Source organism: Sminthopsis crassicaudata, chromosome 6 (assembly GCF_048593235.1).
Source record: "Sminthopsis crassicaudata isolate SCR6 chromosome 6, ASM4859323v1, whole genome shotgun sequence".
Classification (NCBI taxonomy): domain Eukaryota; kingdom Metazoa; phylum Chordata; class Mammalia; order Dasyuromorphia; family Dasyuridae; genus Sminthopsis; species Sminthopsis crassicaudata.
Genome location: NC_133622.1, coordinates 23,377,284 through 23,389,654, shown reverse-complemented (window position 1 = coordinate 23,389,654; position 12,371 = coordinate 23,377,284). Strand labels below are relative to the sequence as shown.

Genomic DNA, 12,371 nt, shown 5'->3' with positions numbered 1-12,371 from the left:
TAAGATCAAAATGGGTTCAAGATTTAGGCATAAAGAAAGAAATCATAAATAAATTGGAGGAACATGGGATGGTTTACCTCTCAGACTTGTGGAGGAGGAAGGAGTTTGTCCATGGGAGAACTAGAGACCATTATTGATTACAAATTAGAAAATTTTGATTACACCAAATTAAAGTTTCTGCACAAACAAAACTAATGCAAACAAGATTAGAAGGGAAGTAACAAATTGGGAAAACATTTTTACAGGTAAAGGTTCTGATAAAGTCCCCATCTCCAAAATATACAGAGAATTAACTCTAATTTATAAGAAATCAAGCCATTCTCCAATTGATAAATGGTCAAAGGATATGAACAGACAATTTCCAGATGATGAAATTAAAACTATTTCCACTCATATGAAAGAGTGTTCCAAATCACTATTGATCAGAGAAATGCAAATTAAGACAACTCTGAGATATCATTACACACCTGTCAGATTGGCTAAGATGACAGGAACAAATAACGACGAATGTTGGAGGGGCTGTGGGAAAACTGGGACACTAATACATTGCTGGTGGAGTTGCGAAAGAATCCAACCATTCTGGAGAGCAATCTGGAACTATGCCCAAAAAGTTATCAAACTGTGCATACCCTTTGACCCAGCAGTGCTACTACTGGGCTTATATCCCAAGGAAATACTAAAAAAGGGAAAGGGACCTGTATGTGCCAAAATGTTTGTGGCAGCCCTTTTCATAGTGGCTAGAAGCTGGAAGATGAATGGATGTCCATCAATTGGAGAATGGTTGGGTAAATTATGGTATATGAATGTTATGGAATATTATTGCTCTGTAAGAAATGACCAACAGGAGGAATACAGAGAGGCTTGGAGAGACTTACATCATCTGATACTGAGTGAAATAAGCAGAACTAGGGGATCATTATACACTTCAATGTATGAGGATGTATTCTGATGGAAGAAGAGCTAATCCAATTATAATTGATCAATGATGGACAGAATCAGCTACATCCAGAAAAAGGAACACTGGTAAATGAGTGTAAACTGTGAGCATTGTGTTTTTTTTTTTGTTTGTTTGTTTTGTTTTGTTTTGTTTTTTTTCACTGTTTGCATTTTTGTTTTATAATTCCAGATTGCTCTCCAGAATGGTTAGATTTGTTCACAACTCCACCAGCAATGCATCGGTGTCCCAGTTTTCCCACATCCCCTCCAACCAACATTCATCATTATTTTTTCTTGTCATCTTAGACAATCTGAAAGGTATGTAGTGGAATCTCAGAGTTGTCTTAATTTGCATTTCTCTGATCAGTAGTGATTTGGAACACTCTTTCATGTGAGTGGAAATAGTTTCAATTTCAGTATCTGAAAAATTGTCTGTTCATATCTTTGACCATTTATCAATTGGAGAATGGCTTGATTTCTTATAAATTAGAGTCAGTTCTCTATATATTTTGGAAATGAGGCCTTTATCAGAACCTTTAACTGTAAAGATGTTTTCCCAGTTTGTTGTGTCCCTTCTAATTTTGTTTGCATTAGTTTTGTTTGTCCAAAGGTTTTTTAATTTGATGTAATCAATTTTTTTCTATTTTGTGATCAATAATGATCTCTACTTCTTCTTTGGTCACAAATTCCTCCCTCCTCCACAGATCTGAGAGGTAGACTATCCTATGTTCCTCTAATTTATTTATGATCTCATTCTTTATGCCTAAATAATGGACCCATTTTGATCTTATCTTGGTATATGGTGTTGTGTCAGTCCATGCCTAATTTCCAGCAGGATTCTTTTATAAATATCTGAAAAGACTTATAGGAACTGATATAAAGTGAAGTGAGCATAATTAGAAGAAAAGTGTGTCATGATTCAATATTACTATTCCTGTGTAAACTGTTGAATGACAGCTATTCTCAGCAACATTATGGTCTAAAAATTGGTATCGATGTCAACAACAACAACAAAAGAGTTGTTAAAGTATTAATCAGATGGGTGTATAATTTAAAACATATTTATATTTTGTTTTATTTTATTTATGGAAATATGTTTTCTGTGACTACACATGAATAACCTATTTTAAATTCTTGCTTTTTTAAATGTGGAGGGAGAAGAAAAGAAGGGAAATAATGTAAACCTCAATTTAAAAAAAAAAGTTAAAATTGATTTTTACATGTAATTCGTGAAAATAAAACACTAAATATAAAAGAATTAAAAAGAAAGGGGATACTGTCATTTGTGCTTTTGATAGATAGATGGTAGACTAGGTGGGCTTGTAATAAGAAGGATAAGAGTTCAAATCTGGTTTCAAATACTTTTTATATTTTTGACCCCGAGGAAGTCATTTAACCCTTGTCTGCTTTAGTCCATTATACTGCCTAATGAAAATAGCATCTATTTATTTTGATTGTAAGAATTACATGAGTGAATATAGTGCTGGACACATGACAAATTTTTAGTAATTGCTTTATTAGCTATTTACCTAGTGCTGGACACATTATATAGATATCTCCTTATGCATTGAAAACTTTTTTTATTCTTACATACAAGTACATTCTTATTATTAGATTACTATTTCTTCAATGAATTTAAAAGACTATTAAATTACTCAATTAACCAGGTCAACAGCCTCAAGATTTAGATCCTGAGCAGGTGCTTATATAGAAAGTATTAGTGTCTACTTCCTTACTAGCACGGACTCTTGGGGAGCAGCTGTGGGATCATTACTATTTTCTCTCAAGTTCAAGAGCTTTCAGAGGAAGGAATCACTGATCACAAGCTGATGCTTGCTAGCTGTCATTGTGAAATCAGAAGCTTCTCCCTAAAGAAAGGAGAGCAGGCATTTATTTTTCCCATCTAAAATTGCAATATCTAGTTTCATTCAGTTTGGCTACATTGATTTCATATCTGGACAACACACAAATAACCCTGATGTGTTTTACCTCCCAAAGCATTGACACTTTGCCACCTGGTGTTCTTTGCCATAGCACTTATTTTATGTATAGGAAGCAGCTTTTCTTTTTTTCCAATACAAAAGCAAAGCCCTGCATGCTTATCTTTGCATTATTGGATGAGGCTGACAGTAATGAGAGCATATTGTTTTTAAAGTGAATTTAAGCAACAGAATAGAAAATAGAATTAATAAACAGCTTCTGCCCCTGTAGTCAAACATCTATTCTGGATGGCCTTTTTAGAAGGATCCTCTCTTTCTTTATGAAGAGAGCAATAGTTTGACATACAAATGCATAATAATACGTGTAAACAAGGTTTTGCCTGGGTGAATGCTAAAAATTATGCATGCATATGCTTTGAAAATAAAAAGATTTAATAAAAAATAAAATAAAATATATAATACATGTAAAGATACATGCATGGCTATTTATATTATATGTAATATGAAGTTTATATTGTATTTAACATATAGTCTATCATTTTATATCTGTTGTATGGCAATTCTATCATTTCCATTCTTCATGACTTAATGTAGGATACTATCTATAGAGTTTTCTCAGTAAAGACTTGCTAGTAAAAGTTTGAAATCACATTTAACTCAGGTCTTCACTACATTCCCAGTACTCTATCCATTGAACCACCTAGCTATTCACTAGGCAAACAGGGATTAATTCACACAGCTAGTGTCTGAGGCTGATTTTAAAGTTATATCTTCTAGACTCTATACTCAGTACTCTATCCACAGAACATTCTAGCTGTCCTATTATCATATATAGACATATGTAAATGCCTAATATATATATATATATATATATATATATATATATATTCATATACATATATATATATTGCTATCAGAATGTATGACTTTATATAGAAATGGGTATATCTCTGTATTTGTGTATATAAGTATGTAGAGATTTCCCAGCGGTAAAATATATTTCCAAGGAAGACTAGTGTCTCTGATATGAGGAATGCTTTCCACCTTTGATACCCACTTGATCCACCCAATTTTTATTTATGGTTCCAAGAAGCTGTAGCATATACAGTGGCCATACCCTATAAACCATACTGATAAACAGGCTAAACCAGGTTGAGGGTAACCAAAGCGATTCAAAATCATCAGTGAATTAGATAAGTGTCTACCCCAAGCATGTGAAGACTTTATTTGGTGGAATGGAGAGCAATTTGTTCCAATGACTGTGAAAGCAGCTGAAGTCGGTGCTGTGGTGTGCTAAGAACTTGGTTAGATCCTGAGGATACCATGGTCATCCACTACATCTGGAGCCATCACCAGTTTTCTTGACTTCAACAGCTCACTCTGTGTGTCTGTGGATCCTTTTAAGGATGATACTTTTCACCTCCTGATGTGAGGAAAGGGCTAGAAAAATTACTCTAAAATTGTCTATGTGTGTCTAACCCTGGCCTGATGACTGCAGCAAATGGGTTGCCACCCTGTGGTCAAAACACATTCAAATAAATGTATAAAAATTTCAGTGCACCACACACTTACGGATAATACAAAATCCAGTAGACCTAAAAAACAAACAGCTCTTGCTCAGAAGGTGTGGTATCCAAATATCATTCTGAGTGAAAGGAAGATGATAAATGAAGGTCAACTTACTGAAGTCAGAACTGGATATAGGTTTTTCTTCAGTGGCCATGCTTAAGGGGTGTACAGTGAAGCTGGTGAAGGTTTTGCCGTCAAAACTAATCTATTTAAGAAGCCTACCTGTGAATGACAGGCTCAGGATTATTCACAGGATAATGAAATTGCCAATTGAAAGAAAATGCCAGGCCACCATCTTAAATGCCTATGATCCCACACTGATACATAAACCCTGATGAGGTTTAAAACACACACACACACACACACACACACACACACACACACACACGCACTTTTTTTTTAAATAAATGAAACTTGAGACTCATCATCAATGTGGCAAAAGGGTACAAGTTTATGGTGACTAATGTTAGAATAGGTTTAGAGTACCAGAAATGGCTGGCAGTCTTTGGGAAGAATAGGTTGGGGGAAAAACAAACAAACAAACAACAACAACAACAACAACAAAAAAAAAAAAAAAAAAAAAAAAAAAAAACAATAAGCAATGATCACTCACTACTGAAAATTTGTGCATCTCATAACCTTCCCATCACCAATACTGTCTTCTATTTACCGTATGCAATAAAACTTCATGGATGTTCCCTTGTAGCAAATATTGGCATTTCTTTGACTATGTGATCATAAGAAGAGCAGCCAGAATATGATAGTGATGAAGACAATGTGTGGTGCAAAGTGCTGGACCAATCACAAACTTAATCTCTTCCAACTAAATCTTCAATTTTAGCAAAAACTGTGGCCTCAAGGCAAACAATTATCATTAGAATTAATGTCAACAGATTAGAGCTTCTCTGAGTGGGAACAGTTTGTTGCTGACTTGGAGGGAAAGTTGTCACAATTAGAAATAGTGGAGCAGAAAAGAAGTCAGCAGCTTTCAGAGCTTTGTTATATAGCACTGAATTTACTCATCTGGGTCAGAATACCTACAAACATAAAGAGTAGATTGATAAAAATGTTGGGAAAAGTCAGGAGCTACTAACTGAAAAATAAGAATTAAACATGGAAAAAAAAGAAAGAATTTAACAGGATTTGGAAGAATTCCCCATGGTGTACTATCAGTATAGATCTTTTTTTCTGATTAATTTTTTTCCTTGTTATACATGTTATACTTTTACAAAACACGTTTCTTTATTAATCATTTTGGGAGAGAAAAAATCAGAACAAAAATACAATAAGAGAAAAAAATCAGAAAAAGGAAGTTAACATAGAATATGTTGATTTGCATTTAATCACCTTAGTTCTCTTTCTGCATGCATATGATGTTTTCTGTTTAGTTTTTTGGGATTGCCTTGGATCACCAAATCAATGAGAAAAATTGAGTTTCATAACTGATCATTGCACAATTTGACCAGAACTATAGTTCATCAATATCTAAGATTAATTTAATCAAAACTAAAGTATAAGTAAAGCTTGGAGAGATGCAGTATTCTCGGCACAATAAAAAGGCAGATGAAATTCAGTTTTATCTTGATAGTAATAATACAAAGCACTTTAGTGAAGCTCTTAATGATAGAACAAACACCTATGTAGCATCTCAACTACTCAGTGATGATGTAGTGATAAGGACATGATCCTAGAGAGATGGTCTGAAAACTTCCATAATGTTATCAATGGACTGTCTTCAGCCAGTACTGAAGCTATTGGTCATTTACCTGAGGTTGATGTCAATCCCTTCTTTGCTGAAATTCCAGAGGTTTTGAAGGCCATTTAGTGTGCCAAAACACATAGTGTTGATTCTATTTCAGCTTAGATTTATAAGGTGAGGGGTCCATTGCTTATACAAAAGCCGACAGGAATTTTTCAGATTATATAGCAAGAGGATGTTATCCCCCAGGATTTCCAGAATGTTTCTACTGTCCATTTCTATAAAGTTAAAATAAATAGATTGTTCTGTGACCATCATGGAATGGTGTCTACCTTAGTCATTGTCAGAGTCTTCCTTGATAAACTGATCATTGCCCATGTATCTGAGGCCAACGTGGCTGCAGAAAGTGCCAAGAAACAGTCAATACAGTGTTTGTTGCCCAACAATTCCAGGAGAAATGCCAGGGTAAAAACGGAGGTCGATACATGACAAGTGATGATCTGACCAAGGCTTTCATACTGTCTGTCAATTGTGAGTCTTACGGAAAGTTATGGTTACCCAGAAAAGTTCATTAGTATTATATGTCTATTTCATAATGGCATGCATACTTGGGTTCTGGACAGTGGACAATATTGGTTCTTGACCTTGCCCAGCAACTAATGGAATACAACAAGGCTGTAAGCATGCTCCTGTGCTTTTTATCATTTTGTTTTCAGTCATGTTGTTAAATGCCTTCAATGAGGAAAAGTATGACGGCAAGATCAACTGCCACACTGATGGCAAATTCTTTAACTTAAAAAGATTATGAGTCAAAATGAAAATGGAGAGTATTGATGCATAACTTTTTTGTTTTCAAATGATTGTGTCCTTAGTGCAGCCTCTGAAGCTGAGATGCAGCAAAGAATGGATTAATTCTCTGCTGCTAAACTTCAGACTTGTTCCTTTTATTTTTTATTACAAAATTAAAGATCTCCATGGAAAACATGATTTCTGACCACCTCACAAAGGATAATTTACATGCAATTTTGTAAGTTTCAGAGAAATAGTAGAGATTTAGATATGTGATCTTTTGTGATTAAGATAGGACTTTTCTAGCCAGTGTGTAAAGGGACATTTTTATTACAATGAAAACAAAATGGACAAAAATTCAGTGGGGAGCAATGGAAAAGCACCAATTTTATGTGAACAGACCATTTGATTAGGGAGTGAGGTAATTTTTCTCAATTAATCGGATATTTTAAACTATATTGTACTCCTACAAAACATAATTCTACTTGGAAATTATTTTTTTCAATAATGAAAATTACTTAAAGGAAAAAAAATACCAAATCATTGTTTTGTCATTAAATATTGCAGTAAGTCTATATTACTTATAGGGAAGAAAAAAAGCTTAGTTCTTAGAAATTTGTGAGGGGTAAAAGTTCTGCAATGCATAGTGAGAGATACCATTAGATAATTAGATAAGAATTAGAATTAGATAAGCTTTAGAAGGAATAATAAGATGAAAATAAGTCTGAAGATAATGATTTTTTTTCATGCAATAGATCTTACTAAGCTATTTAAAAAGGTAGCTATATTACTATAATCATTGAAAGGAAGGAATAAGTGAGAAAGAGATCATTATGTCATTAAGAATTCATTTGACAAAGGACAGAGATCAATTTTATGTTGACCAAAGAGAAGAATGGGTTTCCATGGACTAAATGAATTAGTGGAATGAAATAAATTGTGCTAATTGAACAGGTTTTTTGTAATGATAAATGAAATACATCTATGTTTTAAATATGTAGTGGAAAAGGAAAGTAGGTGAAAAGCCATCAGCTGATGGGCAAAGAATCATACTAGAATAAATAAATGGATAGATAATCAGTGATATGTGGATTCAATAGAAAATCAGGAAAAAAAACATATTGTGAACTGTAATATTAAGAGTCCATACAACATATATTGTATTTAATTTCTACTTTAACATATTTAACATGTATTGGTCGACCTGCCATCTTGGGGGGGGGGCGGAGAAGGGGAAAAATTAGAACAAAAGGTTTGGCAATTGTCAATTTTGTAAAATTTACCCATGCATATATCTGGTAAATAAAAACTATTAAGAAAAACCTTAAGAAAAAAAAAAAGTTCATACAGTTTAAAATTCCAGCTTAAAAAGATGGAATAGACATGCAGTCTAAAATTTTATTATGTGATTTTACTAAGAGAAATGATTGTATAGTCTAAGATTTCATTCTGTAATTAATGAAAAGTGAAGAAGGATAATTCTCCGAGACAGAGAAAGTAGAGATAGAATCCCATCTCAAGGATTTACTAGGTAAGCTATGTTAGGCAAATGATTTGACTTTTCTAAGCCTCAGTTTCTTAATATATAAAATAATGATGAAAAATGTTAACAGAGTTTTGTGAAAATCAAAAAAATAAAATTCACAGTTTGACAAGTATTCTGAAAACTTTAATGTGCTATATAACTTTTCATTACAGTCTCTTATCATATGTCCAATTTTTAATATCCCATTTGTGACTTTTTTGGATAGGACATAAGAATGGATTACCATTCCTTTTTTAAAATTTTTTTTAACACATATTGCTTTATGAATCATGTTGGGAGAGAAAAAGAAAAACAACATGTAAAAAAAATGAGGTAGGGGAACAAAACAGAAAAAAAAAAAAAAAAAAAGAAGTGAACATAGCATATATTGATTTACCTTCAATGACCTTAGTTCATTTTCTGGATGCAGATGGCATTTTCTGTTCAAAGTCTGTTGGAATTGCATCAGATCACTTAACCACTAAGAAGAACTGAGCCTTTCATAGTTGATCTTCAAATGTTCTTGCTATTATTTTGTAATTCTGATTGTTTGCTCAGCATCAGTTCATGCAAATCTTTCTAGGTTTTTCCAAAATCCATTAATTCATCAATTTTTATTGAACAATAATATTCCATTATGTTCATATATCACAATTTGTTCAATAATTTACCAATTGATGGACATCTACTAATTTTCCAATTCTTTGATACCACAAAAATGCTGTTGAAAACATTTTGTACACGTGAGTCCTTTTTCCCTCCTTTATGATTTACTTGTGATAGGGACACAGTAATGGCACTGTTGGATCAAAGGGTATGCATGGTTTTATAGCCCTTTGGTCATCGTTCCAGATTATTCTCCAAAAATGGTTAGATTAGTTCATAATTACACCAACAATGCAATAGTGTTCTAGTTTTCCTACATCCCCTTCAACATTTATCATTATCTTTTCCTATCATGTTAGCCAATCTGAGAGGTGTGAGATAGTATCTCAATTGTTTTAATTTGCATTTCTCTAATCAATGGTGATTGAGAATATTTTTTCATGTGTGTGTGTGTATATATATATATATATATTTTTTTTTTTTTTTTTTTTTTTTCCCTGAGGCTGGGGTTAAGTGACTTGCTCAGGGTCACACAGCTAGGAAGCGTTAAGTGTCTGAAACCAGATTTGAACTCGGGTCCTCCTGAATTCAGGGCTGGTGCTCTATCCACTATGCCACCTAGATGCCCCCCTTTCATATGATTTTAATTTCATCATCTGACATTTATTTATATCCTTTGACCATTTATCAATTGGGGGATGACTTGTATTCTTACAGATTTGACATAGTTCTTTACATATTTTTGAAATGAGTCCTTTATCAGGAACACTGGCTAGAAAGATGTTTTTCCCTGCTTTATATTTCCCTTTTATTCTTATTTTTGCTGGTTTTGTTTGTGCAAGACATTTTTAGTTTAATCAAAGTTGTCTATTTTGCCTTTCATAATGTTCTCTAGTTCTTCTTTCCTCATAAATTTCTCCCTTCTCAAAGATCTGATAGGTAAATTATCTCTTGTTTTCCTAATTTGTTTATGGTATCTTCCTTTATGCCCAAATCATATATCCATGTTGACCTTATTTTGGTACGGGGTGTGAGATGTAATTCTATGTGGAGCTTCTGACACATTATTTTCCTATTTTCCCAGCATTTTTTGTTATAAACTGACTTCTTATTCTAGAAGCTGAAGTTTAGGGGTTTGTTTATCAAATACTAGATGGCTATGGGCCTAGATTATTGTATCTTATGTATCTAATCTATTCTCCTAATCCACTACTCTATTTCTTAACCAGTAGCAAATGGTTTTAATGACTGCTACTTTACAATATAGTTTTAGGTTTGGTACTGGTAAACCACCTTCCTTTGTATTTTTTTTTTTTCATTTATTCCCTTGATATTCTTTACCTTTGGCTTTGCAGATGAAATTTGTTATTATTTTTTCTAGTTCTATAAAATAATGTATTGGCAGCATGGCACTGCACCAGAATTGTCATTTTTTATTATATTAGGTTAGCTTATCCATGAACAATTAATATTGTCCAATTCTTTATATCTGATTTTATTTCTGTAAGAAGTGTTTTGTAATTGTGATCATATAGTTCTTGGGCTTTTCTTGGCAAGTACACCCCAAATATTTTATTTTGTCTATAGTAATTTTAAATGAAATTTATCTATCTCCTGCTAATGGGCTCTGTCAGTAATATATAGAAATAATAATAATTTGTCTGGGTTTATTTTATATCCTGGAACTTTGTTAAAGCTGTGAACTATTTAGCATGACTTTAGAAGATTTTCTAGGATTGTCTAAGTATATCATCATATCATCTGCAAAGAGTGATAGTTTTATTTGCTCATTGCCCATTCCAATTACTTTATTTTTTTTTTCTTTTCTCATTGCTAAAGCCAGAATTTTTAGTACGTGTTGAACAATAGTTATGATAATAGGCATCCTTGTTTCCCCCTGATATTATTGGAAATGTGTCCAGCTTCTCTCCATTACAAAAATAATACTTGCTGTTTATTTTACATAGATTCTGCTTATTATTATCAGAATCCATTCACAAGCACACCCTCAATCCATGAGATGATTCCCTCTGTCTGCCCCAGAGAGATATACATTTCTCAAGGGTTATAGATATATGTTCTCAATTAGGGATATAAATATTTAACCTTTAAATGATATATATTTTCTTCCTGTTTAGCTTTCTATGCTTCTTTTAAGTCCTGTGTTTGTAGATTAAATTTTCTATTTACTTTTGTGTTTTTTCTTATATTATATATATGCATATATGTATATATGTATATATACATATATGCATATATAATATAAATATATATATATATAATTAAATAATATAATATATAATATAATATAAATATATAAATATATATATGTATATATATATATATATATATATATAAAATTTTTTTTTTACCCCCCCCCCTGGCAGTTTATATTATTTTTCCTTGAGGTTGTGGTTCTGGAGATTCGCAACATTATTCCTTGGGGTTTTGCTTGTAGGATCTCTTTTCAGAGGTAATGAATGGATTTTCTCAATCAGTATTTCCCACTCAGTTTCTTGAATATTTGGGCAATTTTCCTTAATGATTTCTTGTAAAAAAAATCATTTTTTTCATTGCTTTCTTGCAGGGAAATGATTTTTAACTGTCTCTTCTGGACCTATTTTCCAAGTTGACTGGTTTTCCAGTGAGGTATTTCACATTTTCTTCTGTTTTTTATTCTCTTTGGTTTGTTTGACTACCAACATTTGCAAGTCCTACAACACTTAATCAATTTGAAATTTTCTTGATGTTACATCCGTTTATCCTTTCAGAAAAATGCAGAAACATATTTTTAATATTTTGATTGAATTAGGTCAAAACTGTATTGTTTTGAAAATGTTTTTAACCTAAATTCAAACAATGTTTTAAATTTTTCCTACTATAAGCAAAATTCAGTATTAAATATAGTGTCTTAAGAATAACTCTGAGAGAATGCTTTTGTCTATTATAAATGCCCAAATTAACCATTATACAAGATATTCAAAGAAAGATTCTATTTGCATCCAGAGGAAGTATCGATAAATAAAAGTATGTACAGAATAACTTTACATTTATATACCTATTTGTATCTAATTGTAGCTAGCTCTAGGGCAGATGGGAAGAAAAGAAAAGAAATTGTGTGTGTGTGTGTGTGTATGTGTGTGTGTGTGTATGTGTTAAAGGAATAGCAAGTTATGTATTTTCAGAGTCATTTTTTGTAATTGTTCTAAGTTATAGAAATGGTTGATTGATTCCATAAATTAAAAATAAAATAACCATAAACAACAAAAATCATCTATTGGTAGAAACTAAAATAGTTTCTTTAGTC

The 12,371-nt window shown here is 32.4% G+C and overlaps 1 long non-coding RNA gene across 1 annotated transcript in view; it reads left to right on the top strand.

Annotated features, from left to right (window-relative positions):
• The window catches only part of LOC141546172 (uncharacterized), a 46,284-nt gene extending 34,504 nt beyond the window's left edge, over positions 1-11,780 (top strand). Inside the window, exons 3-4 of the long non-coding RNA XR_012483258.1 lie at positions 1,127-1,254; positions 11,652-11,780. This is a non-coding gene — a long non-coding RNA (uncharacterized LOC141546172). The remainder of the gene's footprint in view (positions 1-1,126; positions 1,255-11,651) is intronic.
• The last annotated feature ends 591 nt before the right edge of the window (positions 11,781-12,371 follow it).